This window comes from Pelobates fuscus, chromosome 11, assembly GCF_036172605.1.
Source record: "Pelobates fuscus isolate aPelFus1 chromosome 11, aPelFus1.pri, whole genome shotgun sequence".
Classification (NCBI taxonomy): domain Eukaryota; kingdom Metazoa; phylum Chordata; class Amphibia; order Anura; family Pelobatidae; genus Pelobates; species Pelobates fuscus.
This window is the reverse complement of record NC_086327.1, coordinates 54,333,099-54,348,290: the sequence shown is the minus strand read 5'-3', so window position 1 is coordinate 54,348,290 and position 15,192 is coordinate 54,333,099.

Below are 15,192 nucleotides of genomic sequence, written 5' to 3'. Positions count from 1 at the left end.
TCAGTGAGAGCTGCTGTAATCATCTCATTCACGCTATCATTTTCTCATAAGCACTCTGTGCCCACACACTCAATCAATCACTGTTTTACACAGTCTTGTACTCACACGCTCACTTGCTCTGCCTCTGTCTCACGCTTCCTCACTGCCCTCTCACTCACTCTGTCTAACACTGCCTCTTATTCTGTCATTCACACTTCATTGCTCTCCCCCATCTGTGCACGCTCACACACAGTTTCACTCTAATACTCGTGCCTTCTCCCTTGCATACAATGACTCTGTGAAGGTCTTTCTCCCACACGCTTATCCACTCTTTGTCTCTCGCTCTCTCCTAGTTTCACTATCCTCCACTTGCTCGCTCTTGCATGGGCTTATACACTTCCACTTTCTCTGTCTGTCACACAGACCCACTAACATTGACTCTCACTCTTCTTCACATGTTATCTCTGCCCCACATCAATTCTGTCTTGCTTGCTTTCTCCCCCACATATTTATGCTCTCTTAGTGTCTCTTTTACGTTTTGTCTCTCCCATCATATCTTTCACGTTGACTTTCTCTGTTGCTATGTCATTCTCTCACACAATACCTTGCTTTCGTAGTCACACACTCACTCTCTGTGCCACATACTCTCTCTTCCAAACACTGGATTTATTTATTACTGCTATTTATAAAGTGCCAACAGATTCCGCAGCGCTGTACAATTAGTGGAGAAACTTACAATATACACAGACAAATACAAGAGGTAGAGAGAGCCCTGCCCGTAAGCCCACATATGCAAATTATTGCTTTCTTGCTTTTTGAAAATGTGAATGAAAATTTTGAGTACTATTTGCCAGCCGGTGTTCTATCAAAAAATCATACCCCGTGAAAAAGACATACCCTCGTCACTTCCGGTGACGCGGCCGCCGGTGCCGGGGGGGGTGTGCCATGCCGCGCACACCAACTTGGTAGGGATTTTTCCCGGGATAGGGGAAATTAACGCAACAGTGCGCACCCGCGGCTCAGTACTCCCGTCGGAGGTACAGCGCGCGTGCGCACTAGTGGCCAGAGAGCACTCCACACCCTGCGCGTGCGCAGTATAGGGGTAGGGAAATTTGATGGCTATTAGCCCTGTGAGATCTCCCTAACCCTATACTGCGCATGCGCGGACTCTGATCATTGGATTAAAGCCTCTCCCTGCTCCCAACACTCTCAGCCAGCCAAGGGGAGGGTAAAGTATGGTGGGGGTTCTTTGAAGTATATGGGGGGGGTCTGCGCTGTATAATGGGGGGGTCTGCGCTGTATAATGGGGGGGTCTGCGCTGTATAATGGGGGGGGTCTGCGCTGTATAATGGGGGGTCTGCGCTGTATAATGGGGGGTCTGCGCTGTATAATGGGGGGTCTGCGCTGTATAATGGGGGGTCTGCGCTGTATAATGGGGGGTCTGCGCTGTATAATGGGGGGTCTGCGCTGTATAATGGGGGGGTCTGCACAGTGTATTGGGGCGGGTTCTGTACATTATATTGGGGGGTCTGCGCAGTGTATTGGGGGGGTCTGCACAGTGTATTGGGGGGGGGTCTGCACAGTGTATTGGGGGGTCTGCGCAGTGTATTGTGCGCAGTGTATTGGGGGGGTCTGCGCAGTGTATTGGGGGGGTTCTGTACATTATATTGGGGGTCTGCGCAGTGTATTGGGGGGTCTGCGCATTGTATTGGGGGGGTTCTGTACATTATATTGGGGGGTCTGCGCAGTGTATTGGGGGGTTCTGTACATTATATTGGGGGGTTCTGTACATTATATTGGGGGGTCTGCACAGTGTTATGGGGGTTCTGTACATTATATTGGGGGGTCTGCACAGTGTATTGGGGGGTTCTGTACATTATATTGGGGGGTCTGCGCAGTATATGGGGTGTGTGCGCAGTATATTGGGGGGTCTTCGCTGTATATTGGGGGGTCTGCGCAGTATATGGGGTGTGTGCGCAGTATATTGGGGGGTCTTCGCTGTATATTGGGGTGGCCTGTGTGTTAGATGTGGGGGGCAGTGTATTAGATGGGGGGCTGTGCGTTAGATGCTGGTGGGTAGTGTATTATATTTGGGGGATGTGCATTAGATGGGGAGCTGTGCAGTACGTGTGGCCTGTGTGTTAGATGTGGGGGGCAGTGTATTAGATGGGGGGCTGTGCGTTAGATGCTGGTGGGTAGTGTATTATATTTGGGGGATGTGCATTAGATGGGGAGCTGTGCAGTACGTGTGGCCTGTGTGTTAGATGTGTTCAACCCTAGTTTCACAAAAAAAATATTTTTTTCCTAGATATCATATGCCATGGCATGCTTTTTGCTACGAAATCGCAGCCATCTAGTCACTCACCAGAGAAGGATGAGAAACTGCACCCCAGCCAGAGGGACTGCCCCACATCTGCAACCAAATCCGTCGCTCACTGAATTCAGTAATCTCCGTCTCTTTGTCCATTCTGTATGTATGGTACTCCCAATTCTTATATTTAATCTGGTGTGTCTCCCACAATCTTTGTGTCTGTCTGCTGTATGTATGTATGTGGCACGCAAGTCTGCATGCACTGTGTCTGTTATGCCAGTTACTCTAACCAGTTTTTTATTTGTTTTTGTGTGTGTCACAACTCTGACAAGCATGTTCTCCTATGGGACACAAAGTACATGAAGTGGAATGAAGAAGCCCATGTTTGATGCTCGTCTCCAGGGTGGAGTATTGAATTTATAAATAATGAAGTGGCATCTGGCACGTGACTAGCTGCTCCTGTTTGCACAGCAACTTCAACATTGTGTACTGTGATCACGGCCTAGTTCAGAGGTAGGTAACCTTAGTCAGTCCAGATGCTGTGAATTACATCTCCCATAATGCTGGAAAAGCATTATGGAAGGTGTAGTCCAAAACATCTGGAATACAGAATGCGTATGAATGAAAAGTATGGTGTGTGTGAATGATCAGTAACAAGGGTTGAAGCCTTGACGTGGCGTTACTGCTCACATGTGTATCCATGTGCCAATTCAACCAATGTGAGCCGCGCGTGCGCACTGTTGCGTTAATTTCCCCGACCCCGTGAAAAATCCCTACCAAGTTGGTGTGCGCTTGCGCGGCAGCGCACCCCCCGTCTCAACGTCACTTCCTGTGCAGCCGCGTCACCGGAAGTGACGAGGGTATGTCTTTTTCACGGGGTATGCTTTTTTGATAGAACACCAGCTGCTATTGATAGAGCAAATAGTAAAAAAAAAAAAAAAAAAAACTTGCAGCACGAAGATTTTTTTTTTTTTGTCAATCTTTCTTTTATTAAAGGCATATAGTATGGGGTACAGAAGAGAAATTGGAGGAAACGTTTGAATGGTTTACAGTATAGGGTTGGTACATCGATATGCAAAGTTAGATTACATTTCCAGATATTCCATGCCTCATTTTTGTTTTTTTATGTATCGTAGTCAAGCATTAGTTTGAAAATACAAGCTAAGGATCAAAAGATCCGGGTTGATAACTCGCTAAGTAACATTAGTCAGGCGTTTGGTGACACCTAGGTGAGTAGAACGCAGGTTTCACACTAGTTGCAAGTATAATTGTAGATAGTAGGGCTACGCTTTAACTGTAGTGTACAAGTAAAACATTAAAACATTAACGGGTAGCTTAGGCTCCGCAAATTTGAGCACAAATAATGAGAGAGAGACATGCTAGCTGTGGATACAGGCTACCACCACAAGATCAACCCAGATGCTGAGCCTGGAGAGACATGCTGTTCTAAAGTGTCATGGCCGTACATGCACATGGGGAAAGGGATTGTGACTAAGGCATAGCTTATTACAAGGCCACAGTAGCTTAGTGAGTACTAGAGGGGACATCTACAGGGTTACACCTGGCTGCGCTAGGGTGATATTTAGGCCTCAGGCGACATACAAATGAGCAGTACTTGAGACAGTGAAGACAAACAATGTAGGTAACATAAAAGGAGAACCAAACGTTGTAATGAGGGGTCGTGTGAGTCCATTCGAGGCATTTGAGGCTGGATTACGGCTAGTATCGTGCCCGAAATTGAGTTCAAGTCCCTATTGGGTCAGCCGATGCCGTTTCGGGGCTGAGTATGTGCCCCCTGCGTTGGTCGGTACACCTGGTCCGGTCTCTCTAGCGTGTGGGAGCTTGGTGTCCCCTTGTCGTTTGGTTGCGCTCGTGTTCGGTCAGGATACCGTCCAGTTTCTCCCGTTCGCCTGTTCAGGCTGTCTGGTCGCTTGGTCCGCAGTGTTGCAGTCACCCTCTTGAATCTAAGTAGTACAAATGCCTTTTGTCTTCGGCCCGAGGCTTTGGCGGGGGCCCGTACCACATGTCCATTGGCCCCATCAACAGGGCCGTGGGCCCAGGGTTTCACCGGGTCCCGGTTGGTTCCCTGGGTATATGGGTGGTGGTGGAGAGCTACCTCCTGGTGAGCTCCCAGCTCGGAAGAAGAATGAGGCAGAGTGTCATGTGTGTGGAGGGTTCGTGGAGTTCTGCGGCCTCGCTTCAGTGATCTCTTCCCTGTCGTGCTTTGGTGTACAGGCCGATGGCCTTTTCTGCTGCGGCGCCATCTTGGGGTGCTGTATGCCTGAAGAGCAATCCGCTTGCGGACATGTTGCTTGGGCATCTCAGTTCCCATGTGTGCATGCAGAGTGGGCTGCCATGTCCGGTGCTCCAGCTTAGACCAGAATGCTGCAAAGATTTCGTTGAGCCTGGCAGTGTAGTCTGGTGCTGTCGTGCGGCTTTCCGTCGTCTCCTCTGCTGCGCTTGCCTCCGCCATCTTGGGCAGGCCACGCACTCGGCTGTCCCGGTGCTGCGGGTCGCCTGACTGCGTGTTCAGCCTGTGTTCGTTGCTTCTCTCGCTTAGAGTGGGCCGAGATGACCCCCATCGGCCCAAAGGGGGGGGGTAGGAGGAGAGGTCCATGTCCAGGTCAGACAGCGTGGGGAGCGGCCGCCTCCCCGCCGCTCGATCTCCGGTAGGCCTCATGCCTTTTTGTCGGTTCCCGGGGGAGTACAGGCTTGGAACAGGTATCTGGCGGTTCCCCCGGGTGTCCCCGTCACAATGGCGTGTCTCCGGTGTGCGGTTGTGCCGTGTTAGTCGCGGGATTACCCCGATTAGTAGCAGGTTAAGCGGGAGCTGAGGCTCAGCACAACCGCTCAGCTCGGATGCTAGGCTCCGCCCCCTGCAGCACGAAGATTAACCATGTGGTCACTGACCTGCACTTGCTAGCCAGCCATCACATGAAAAAGTTAAAAATAAATACAGCCTATGGGGTCAGTAAGACCCCATACTATGAGAGGTTTAACCCCTTAAGGACAGAGCCAAATGTACACGTTGTGATCAAAACAAAACGTAAACAAAAACTTGAAATTGCGCTGTTCAGGCGTAATTCACCTCTTTCATATTATGTGCACCCACTGTAATTATATATCATTTTTTCAGGGGAAACAGGGCTTTCATTTAACATCAAATATTTAGGTATAAAACATTTAATATGAAAAAAATGGGAGAAAATAAGAAAATAAGAATTAAAAAAAAATGTTTAGTTCTACATGACATTCTAACTGTGAATGTCATAATACTGTTTGATTTTACTGCAATACACAAATAAAATACACATTTGTATTCAGTGATGTCTCACGAGTAAAACAGTACCCCCTATGTGCAGGTTTTATGGTGTTTTGGGAAGTTAGTTTCAAATATAACATGTTATAATTTTCATTTTTTTACATTGAAATTTGCCAGATTGGTTAAGTTGCCTTTGAGACTGTATGGTAGCCCAGGAATGAGAAGTACCGCCATGATGGCATACCATTTGCAAAAGTAGACAACCCAAGGTATTGCAAATGGGGTATGTCCAGTCTTTTTTAGTAGCCACTTGGTCACAAACACTGGCCAAAGTTGGTATTAATATTTGTGTGTGAAAAATGCAACAAACTAACTTGAACGCCAATTTTGGCCAGTGTTTGTAACTAAGTGGCTACTAAAAAAGACTGGACATACCCCATTTGCAATACCTTGGGTTGTCTACTTTTGCAAATGGTATGCCATCATGGGGTAATTCTCATTCCTGGGTTACCATACGGTCTCAAAGGCAACGTAACCAATCTGTCGAATTTCAATGTGAAAAAACTGAAACGTAAGCCTTATATTTGACTCTGTAACTTTTGAAAACACCATGAAACCTGTACATGAGGGGTACTGTTATACTCAGGAGACTTCACTGAGCACAAATATTAGTGTTTCTAAACAGTAAAGCGTATCACAACAATTATATCGTCCGTGTAAGTGCCATTTATGTGTGAAAAATGCAAAAAAATGGTGCTGGGGACTCTCCTCCTTCCAACTTCATCGGCTGAATGAGCATGCGCGGCAAGAGCCGCGCGCGCATTCAGTCAGTCCATAGGAAAGCATTTCTCAATAATTTCCTATGGACGCTGGCGTCTTCTTACTGTGAAAATCGCAGTGAGAAGCGCGGAATCGCCTCTAGCGGCTGTCAATGAGACAGCCACTAGAGGCTGGATTAACCCATATGTAAACATAGCAGATTAACCCTAGATGGACCTTGTAAAGAATTTTCCTATATTCACCTGTGTTCATTCAGTTATATCTTCTCCCTGCTGTTTAACTACTTTTGGACGTTTCGTTTTAACTATGTGTTCGGGAAATGTATTCGTTCTACCGAACGGAGACCACCCTGGGTAGCAATCAGAATTTGGAACATCGAGTAATCACATGAAAAACCGCAACTTAATTGAGTGCTTCTAGGTGGCCGCCATTCGGCATACGAACATGTGGCGAGAACAAAGGATGGTGGCCATCTTAAATCTCCCGAATGCGGTCAGCGGGACTTACGCGTGAATTGCCTGGAACTGTTTTCGGCATGGCAATCACGCGAACGTCTGGTCATTATGGAAGTCCCGGCTGACTACTTTCTATTCAACGTATCAAACCGGCATTCGGGAGTTTCAATCTACCGAACAAGGGGAGCATTCTCATGTATCAAGCTGCAACATACCTATGGTAGTTTTCGTGTAATTAGGCGCGAACGGAGACCGGCTCTTGCTGCTGAATTCATGGAACTCTAAATCGGATACCACCACATGGCGAGCCGGTCAAACTTCCACGCGACGCAACATGGAAACTACCAAACTAATTTTCGTGAAATTTGGATATGTGACTCCCAGTATCCTCAGCTACCCAGGGATGTGATTGTTATATTTTTATGTTATGCAGAAAGTACTTTTCTAAAAATGTTAAAAATTTTAATATTTCTGGCCAGCAGATAATTGAGTTTAGTATGTTGCTGAAACTCAATTGTCTAGCCTGGCCCAGAGGAGGAGTCTGCTATTGTATAAATTGAATGCCTGTTGCTTCCAGTAAATCAGTCTTGTTCCAGCATTAAGCTTTGGCTCATGTGTGGATTATTGGGCGAAACCAGCGATATTTATTCCTGTGGATTATTGGGATTATTCTACTATTGGGAAAAAGGGAATACTGGACGGTGATACAGTGTGCTACCATTGTTATGGTACTTTTTGAAAGTAAACCAAAATGTTCAAAGTCTATCTGTTCCTGTCCAAATCAATAAAATTAAATTGCGTATATACGCTGAAGTAATTAAGTCTGACACACGAGGTTCAGGTTAAAATAACTTCGAGAAAGTTTATTGGCAAGTGAAGTAAAAGCGGGCGCGCAGGCCCTTTTAAGAGGCATTTTGCGTCATCATTGATTATTAGAATATCAGCAAATAAACATCATCAATTGGATTAATTGTTAAGTGACGGAGTTAGTGTCTTACCTATTGGTTAGTAAAATTAAGAGGTTAGTCCCGTGCCCACCCATCAGAGGTGGGATTATTCTGGACACGGGTGGGGGACAAGGGGGTCCTAAGCGTCATTTTACACGGTCAATGATATCAGGCTTTATGTCCAGGTGCAAGGTCTCTTATGAATAGAACATTTCATTACTACTGTGTTCTGTGGCCTTCAAACTGTACTATCTTACAAGCTCTAAGGAGTAGCCAGCAAGTCTTAAGGAGTAGCCAGCACCTCCTGGTACTTGTCCTTGAAGGAAACACGGTCTTTGTCTACTGTATTAATTGGGTTGAGAAGTTCAGTCACGTAATGTAGTTTTAAAATGAACAAGTTAAGTCATGAGGACAAAATGGAGGATTGAAGAAGTCAGGTTAGGAGGACAAAATGGAGGACGAAGTCACAGTATAAAGTTAAAATGGAGTTAGTACAATAATTCAATACAAGTACAATAAAGATTTTTAATAATTCCACATCAGTCCCCCCTATGAAATGTTAGATTCTAAGAGATAAAACTTTATTATATTAGTATCAGAAGACGTGTTAACCCAAAGGCACAGAAACCCCGTGGCCGCTAGCTAGGTGTTAATGCAAAGTGCAAGGCTGTCCCTAGATCTGACCCTAATAGGCTAACCATCCGTCAGTATGGCTCTCGAACGCTTCACACCCAAGGGTATCCCATGGCAGCTAACCCACCACTTCTCCACATGGGGCCTTTACCATTCACTGACAGATGCTGTCCCTGAGCTAGTCCCTTCCTAGAATTCCTGCACTTTATCAACAAAAGGGAATGTTTGCAGCGGCAGACAGGGTGAGTTGATGTCTTGGAATTCTTGGTCATCAACTTCGAGATGGGTCAAAGTGGGTGCTGCTTGGTCAACAGTCTTCATGAGGGATTTTCTCAGACATGGGAGGACACAACAAAAGAGAAGAGCAAAAATAAAAAGAAAAATTAGTATAGCCATACCAATCTGCATTAAAGCCTTTTGCCATCCTGTCATCCAACCAAACCATCTTTCCCAGGGATCTTTTATCCCAGAATTCCTTTTTAACTCTTCAGACAGGTCATTTAATTTTTCTATAGCTAGTGTGACTTTACCATTAGGGCCTGTGTTTTCTGGGATGTAGGTACAACATGTCATAGTGTCGGGCAAAATCTTACAAACCCCTCCTTTTTCGGCTAAGATCATATCTAGGGCCATTCTATTCTGAAAAGTCATTTGGGATGTGGCCTGTAACTGTTCGGCCAACCCCTGGAGGGCGTCTCTGGTGTAATTGACAAAACGCTGTTGATTATAATAAATGTAATTTATCCAATTTAGATTCTTGTTTGCGGTAACTATGGTAAAAATTGATTCAAATCCTGCAGCAACCTCATCTCTTGCTTTAAACTCATTGGGCACCCCCCTGGGCACTCCAATGGCATCAATGTATACATGAGGATCAAAACTTCCTTTCACCGGGGCGTCACGTTTAACCTTAGTGTGGCTGAACTCATGGGTGTTGAGGTGTGTGTCAGAAATAATATGTATAGGCATAATGGCCTTAGTCAAAGTACACTCTCCCCACCATTCTGTGTCCATTCTGGATCTTAGCTGTAAATCCCCACACAACCAATAAATGTCCCCTAGTGACCTAGTGTGATGTTGCAGCAAACGTACAGGGACAGTTCTGTATGTAGCACAATAGCCTTTGGAAAAGTTACCTACAAATTTACCAATACCATCGTACATGGCATAGCAAGTGTAATTACCTTTATATACGGTAATACCATCAGGGGGTTTGACATCTTTGGCTAGAAGAGGATACTCCTTTGTCCATGCAATACATATGGACCTGTTAAAATTATAGTGATAGGCAAAAAGGCTTAAAACACATTCTTCTATATCTACGGGTAGGATTAAAGGTACGGTACCCAGGTGAGGCCGGGCACCTCCACACACATAACATGCGGTTCTATTATGCTTATTAGCATTATATTTCATCCATTCTAACCATAAATTTACATCATTAAAACCTGTTTCAGCGGCCATGGTATCTTCAAAAGTGGGGTTAGCAATGGCCATCATGTCCTGAAAGGTCTGGATATGGGGTTTTAATGGGTTAGGGACCATATGGGTGGCCCCTTGCCACTCAGAAGAGTTGCACATATCTTTGAGGTAGAAATGCCCTAATTTCTGGTAGGAACCCCTTTTCCAGTACATTCCCATCACATACTGGTCTGCATCTGTTGGGCTTGGATGCTCAATGTTAAGGATTAATTTCATTGGTGTACTCCCCCCAGGCTTTCTCAAAGTCATTCTCTGGAGGAGGGATCTACCATGATCATCTACTTTAGATACGGCACTTTTTGGTTTGTAACCCCAGGCAGGCCCGGCATTCCATCCCGCCGCCCCCCAATGGTCACAATTGTGCCCCCATTGCTTGTCAACTACACAAACATATGGGTCTTTCGAATGAGGGATATCTCTATAGATGCTCTGGATTTGTGGTGTGGGAAATGGGCATTCTACAATATCACAGTAGTCAAAGGTATAAGTAGCCACCTGGGTGCATGATGAATTATACCAGAAGGTGTACCCACTAATGTCTTTGGTAATGGCTACTTGCTGGGCCTTCATAAGGCTAATTAAGGAGAAGATGTACCAGAGATACATGTTTGTGCGATATTCGCCTCCTCTGGGGCAGGAGATTTCTTGCAGTGGGAAGCGTGGATCCAATTTGGCCTACCGGCCAATTTGACGGAGGTTGCGGTAATCAGGAGAACTTGGAATGGACCGTCAAATCTCGGTTCTAGGGTATTTTTCCGCACAAACTTCTTAACCAGGACCCAATCTCCGGGGAGTAGGTTATGGGAACCTGTATCCAATTCGGGATCTGGAATTGAAGAGAAAACTTGGGCATGTATTTTGTTTAGGACATTTGCAAGTTCAGTTACATAGTCTACTAAAACATCTGATTGGAGTTGCAACTGCTGCGGATAATAACAACCTAGTCTGGGTGCTGTCCCAAATAGAACCTCATATGGGGACAGTGAATGCTTCCCTCTAGGTGTGTGCCTAACACTGAATAGAGCTATTGGTAGGCTTTCTGGCCAGGGCATCTTTGTTTCTTGTGACATTTTTAACATTCTGGTTTTTAGAGTGCCATTCATGCGCTCCACTTTACCACTACTTTGTGGGTGGTAAGGGGTATGGAAGGCTAGAGTCACCCCTAGAGCAGTCCAAATTTCTTTAGTCACAGTTGCTGTAAAGGCTGGGCCTTGATCACTCTCAATGACTTCTGGGAGTCCGAATCTGCATACAATATCTGTAATTAGGCGCTTTGCGGTTGTCTTTGCAGTGATATTGGCCACTGGGTAGGCTTCTGGCCAGCCTGAGAACATGTCCACTATTACTAGTGCATATTCATGGGGCCCACTCTTGGGCATTTGGATGTGGTCAATTTGAATTCGCTGGAAGGGGTACATGGGCTTTGCCAGGTGTTTCGCAGGCACCTTAATTGGTCTTCCCGGGTTGCATTTTGCACAAATAACACAGGCTTTGCAGAAGTTGCTTATCAATGTTGTGATTCCGGGTGCTTCATAATACTTCTGTATGAGGGCGGCCATCAGTTCTTTTGACAGGTGTGCAGGCCCATGTGCCCATTGGACCACTGCTGGGTATAAATTTCTGGGAAGACAAAATTTGAAGTTGTTGTAATATATTCCGTCCTTTTGGACAGCTCCTTTCTTTTTCCATTTCTGGATTTCCTCAGGAGTGACTGCAGCTTGTTGTTCTTGTAAAATTCGCAAATCAGTAGGAAGAGTTTGCAAAGCAAAAATAGGGACTTCTTCTTCTTCTTCTTCTTCTTGTCCGGACACTTCTTCATCCACTTCCTGCAGATCCCTGGCCGCTAACTTAGCAGCTTGATCAGCCAAATGGTTGCCCTTTGCTTCATCTGTATCCAATTTCCCATGGGCCTTAACTTTCAAAACGGCCACTTCTTTGGGGAGTAGGAGGGCATCCATTAGCTCCTTGATTGCAGTGCTGTGTTTGACTGGTGTACCGGCGGTGGTAAGAAATCCTCTAGTCTTCCAAATTAGGCCGAAGTCATGTGCCACACCCAGGGCATATCTTGAATCTGTATAGATGTTGGCACGTTTTCCTTCGGAAATTTTGCATGCTGAAGTCAGAGCCTGTAATTCAGCTTCTTGCGCAGACATTGCTGGCGGTAAGGATGATGATTTAATGACTTCATCTGTTGTGGTTACGGCATATCCTGTGTGATATGTTCCACCTTCATCGGCATATCTCGATCCGTCCACAAACAGGGTAAAATCCGGATCTGGTAATGGGTTCTCATGCACAGTTGGTAAGTGCACTGTTTCCATTTTCATCTGTTCAAAACAGTCATGAGGTGCTTCTGGGTCATAATCATTCTTTATGACCAGATCTTGGAATTCCTTTTCCAGGAAATGGCGTGGCCATGCTTCTAGAAGGTCAGTTGTTGGGTATTTGACAATACCATTTTCCTGTAGCTGTTCTTCGTTCATGGTGGCCCATAGTTTTGCCATGGGCCCAAGATCATTCCATGACCTTGTCTTCAACTTGGTAACAGGAATATGTGGGATAGCAGTATCCCAATGACGGTAAAGGTAGTTAAGTTGTTGAGGTAGCTGGATCAAGACCATGCTATTGCCTTCAGAGTCACAATAGAAGTCTTGTGCAGTGAGCTTTACATCGGTCCGGTGGTAAAGCTCATCTTCATAGCAAGGTTCAGGAGTAATGTTCGGTTTGTACCACATGGTGCAGAAGGCGTGATCTGGGCCTTCACAGAGAGGTTTTTCGCCTTCATAAAGTGTCAAATGTGGATGCATGACTTTCTTGATACATCCACAGAGCAGGTGAATATAGGTTTCATCCGTGATAAATCCATAATAGATACCCCCCTCAGGGAGTGGAAGAAGAGTGGACGGATTAAGCACTTGACATCTTTGTATGGAAATGTTGTCAGGCAAAAGAAGGTGACACTGTAAGCGCAGATGTCTGGCTGGAGACACGTGCTTGAGCTGGACTTGGTTGATGATGGCAGAAATATCATGAGGGGCCAAAACAACCAGAGGGTGGCCAAGGACCAGGTCTGAGGTTCTTTCTATGAGTTCTCTCGCAGCAAAAACAGCCCTGAGACAGGAAGGAGTCCCTCTGGCCACAATGTCCAGTTGACATGAGAAATATCCAATAGGCCTCTGGCGGCCTCTTGAGTCATTAGTTTGGGTGAGGACTCCTGTAGCATGGCCTTGTCTTTCAGAGACGAATAATTTGAAAGGTTTGGAGTAGTCAGGTAGGCCCAAGGCAGGAGCCGAAGCAATGGCACGTTTTAAAGCATCGAAATTGTCCAGGGCGTCATTGGTCAGACAAAACGGGTCAGACTTAAGAGCGTCATAGAGAGGTTGCATAAGCAGAGAGGCTTCTGGGATCCATGCTCTGCAGTAGGAAATGAGGCCTAGGAAGGCATGAAGAGACTTTGAAGTCCTTGGAGGTGGAATGTCCAGAACAGCTCTTACCCGGTCCCGAGTAAGATGTCTGGTACCTTGAGATAGGCAATGTCCAAGGAAGATCACTGAAGATTGACAGAATTGTAGCTTGATGAGTGAAGCTTTGCATCCCTGTTCTGCCAAATAGGAAAGAAGACTGATTGAACACCTTTCAGTAGTGGGAATATCATCTCCACACAGCAGTAGATCATCCACATACTGAAGTAGGACAACTTCTGGGTGCTCAGCTTGCCATGGGTCAAGGATGGTGCCCATGGCCTTAGCAAATTGACTTGGAGAATTTTGTGCCCCTTGGGGCATGACAGTCCAGGTATACTGTTGCATTTCATGAGTGAAAGCAAACAGGTATTGACAGGATGGGTCCAGTGGGACACTGAAAAAGGCATTGGCCAGGTCAATAACTGTGAAGAATTTTGCAGATGGTGGGACTCCGGAGAGCAGAGTATGAGGATTTGGTACAAGAGGGGTGTCTAGGACGGTAGCTTCATTAACAGCACGGAGATCCTGAACCATCCTGTACTTCTCTGGCTCACCCTTTGGAGTTTTCTTTTTCACAGGAAATAACGGGGTGTTGCATTCAGATTTACATTTGACAAGGGCACCCTTCCCCAAGAGTGCCTTGATGTGGACAGAAATTGCAGCAGACTGTGCTGGTTTTAATGGATATTGTGGTTTTCTTGGTAACTTAGCTCCTGAAATAAGCTTTACCACCACAGGGGGAACATTTAGGTGACCTATGTCCTCTGGGCCTGAGGACCATAACTTAGCGGGCACCTGTGTTTTTAATTCCTCTGGGAAATTGGACCTTAATTCTGCTGCCTCCTCACGGGGCTTTTCTATATGCAGCATCAGAGGCAAAGAGCATAGGGCTGAAGTGTCTGATACAGACAGGGGTGTAAACATTTCTACCTGCCCATCCGGGGTAAAGGTGATGGATGCTTGCAGGCGTGAGAGAACATCAGCACCTAACAGGTTAATGGGGCATGTGGAGGATACTACAAAGCGAGCAAGCAGGCTAGAGCCAACTCGTAGTGGAGTTGTTAAAGGGCTACGTCTTGGCTGGCCATCCACTCCAACACAAGAGACATCAATACTGGACAGGAAGGATGGGTCTGGCAGGTCTTGTTCTCGTAGAACACTACGGGCTGCACCTGTGTCAACTAGAAATGTAGTAGGATGGTCTTCAATGGGCAAAGTCACTGTGGCAAGTGGCCCTCCCTTATCCCCTGTAGACGCTGCCATTACAGGGATTACAGACACAGGCTTGCCAGTTTCCTAATCATCTGGTTCTTCGATAATTGGAATCTTTTTCTCGGTCTTGGGGCCTGGGGCAGATTTAGAGAACTTTCTGGGTGCCCCAGGTTCCTTTTTAGGTTCCGGACAATCACTTCTGTAGTGTCCCTGAGCCCCACAATTAAAACAAGTTACATCCTCTAGCTTGGCACCCTTGGTGCCAGAGGTGATGGGGGTAGCGCGGGCCACCATGAGTGGAGCTGGATTGGGTCTTCTTGGGGTCTGAACAGATTCCAGACCTCTAGCAACTAAAAGCAGGGTATCCAAAGGAACAACCTTGTATTCAGGACGTGCAGCAATGATTCCCTTGCGTATAGAGTCTTTAACACCTTGGACAAACGCACCTGACAGCATTTGTGAATGAATCTTATCTGTAAGATCAAACCCCAAATCTGTGAACATTTGATACAGTCTTGCATGAAACCTTTCCACTGATTCTCCTTTATCTTGAATAACATCAGTAAGGCCAGCAGCCTGATCCGCAAGTTTGTCCTTAGCCCATTCTCTTAATTGGGTGCAAAAAGTTACTCCAGAGGGGTAATCAACATCACTGCTGAGCAGATCT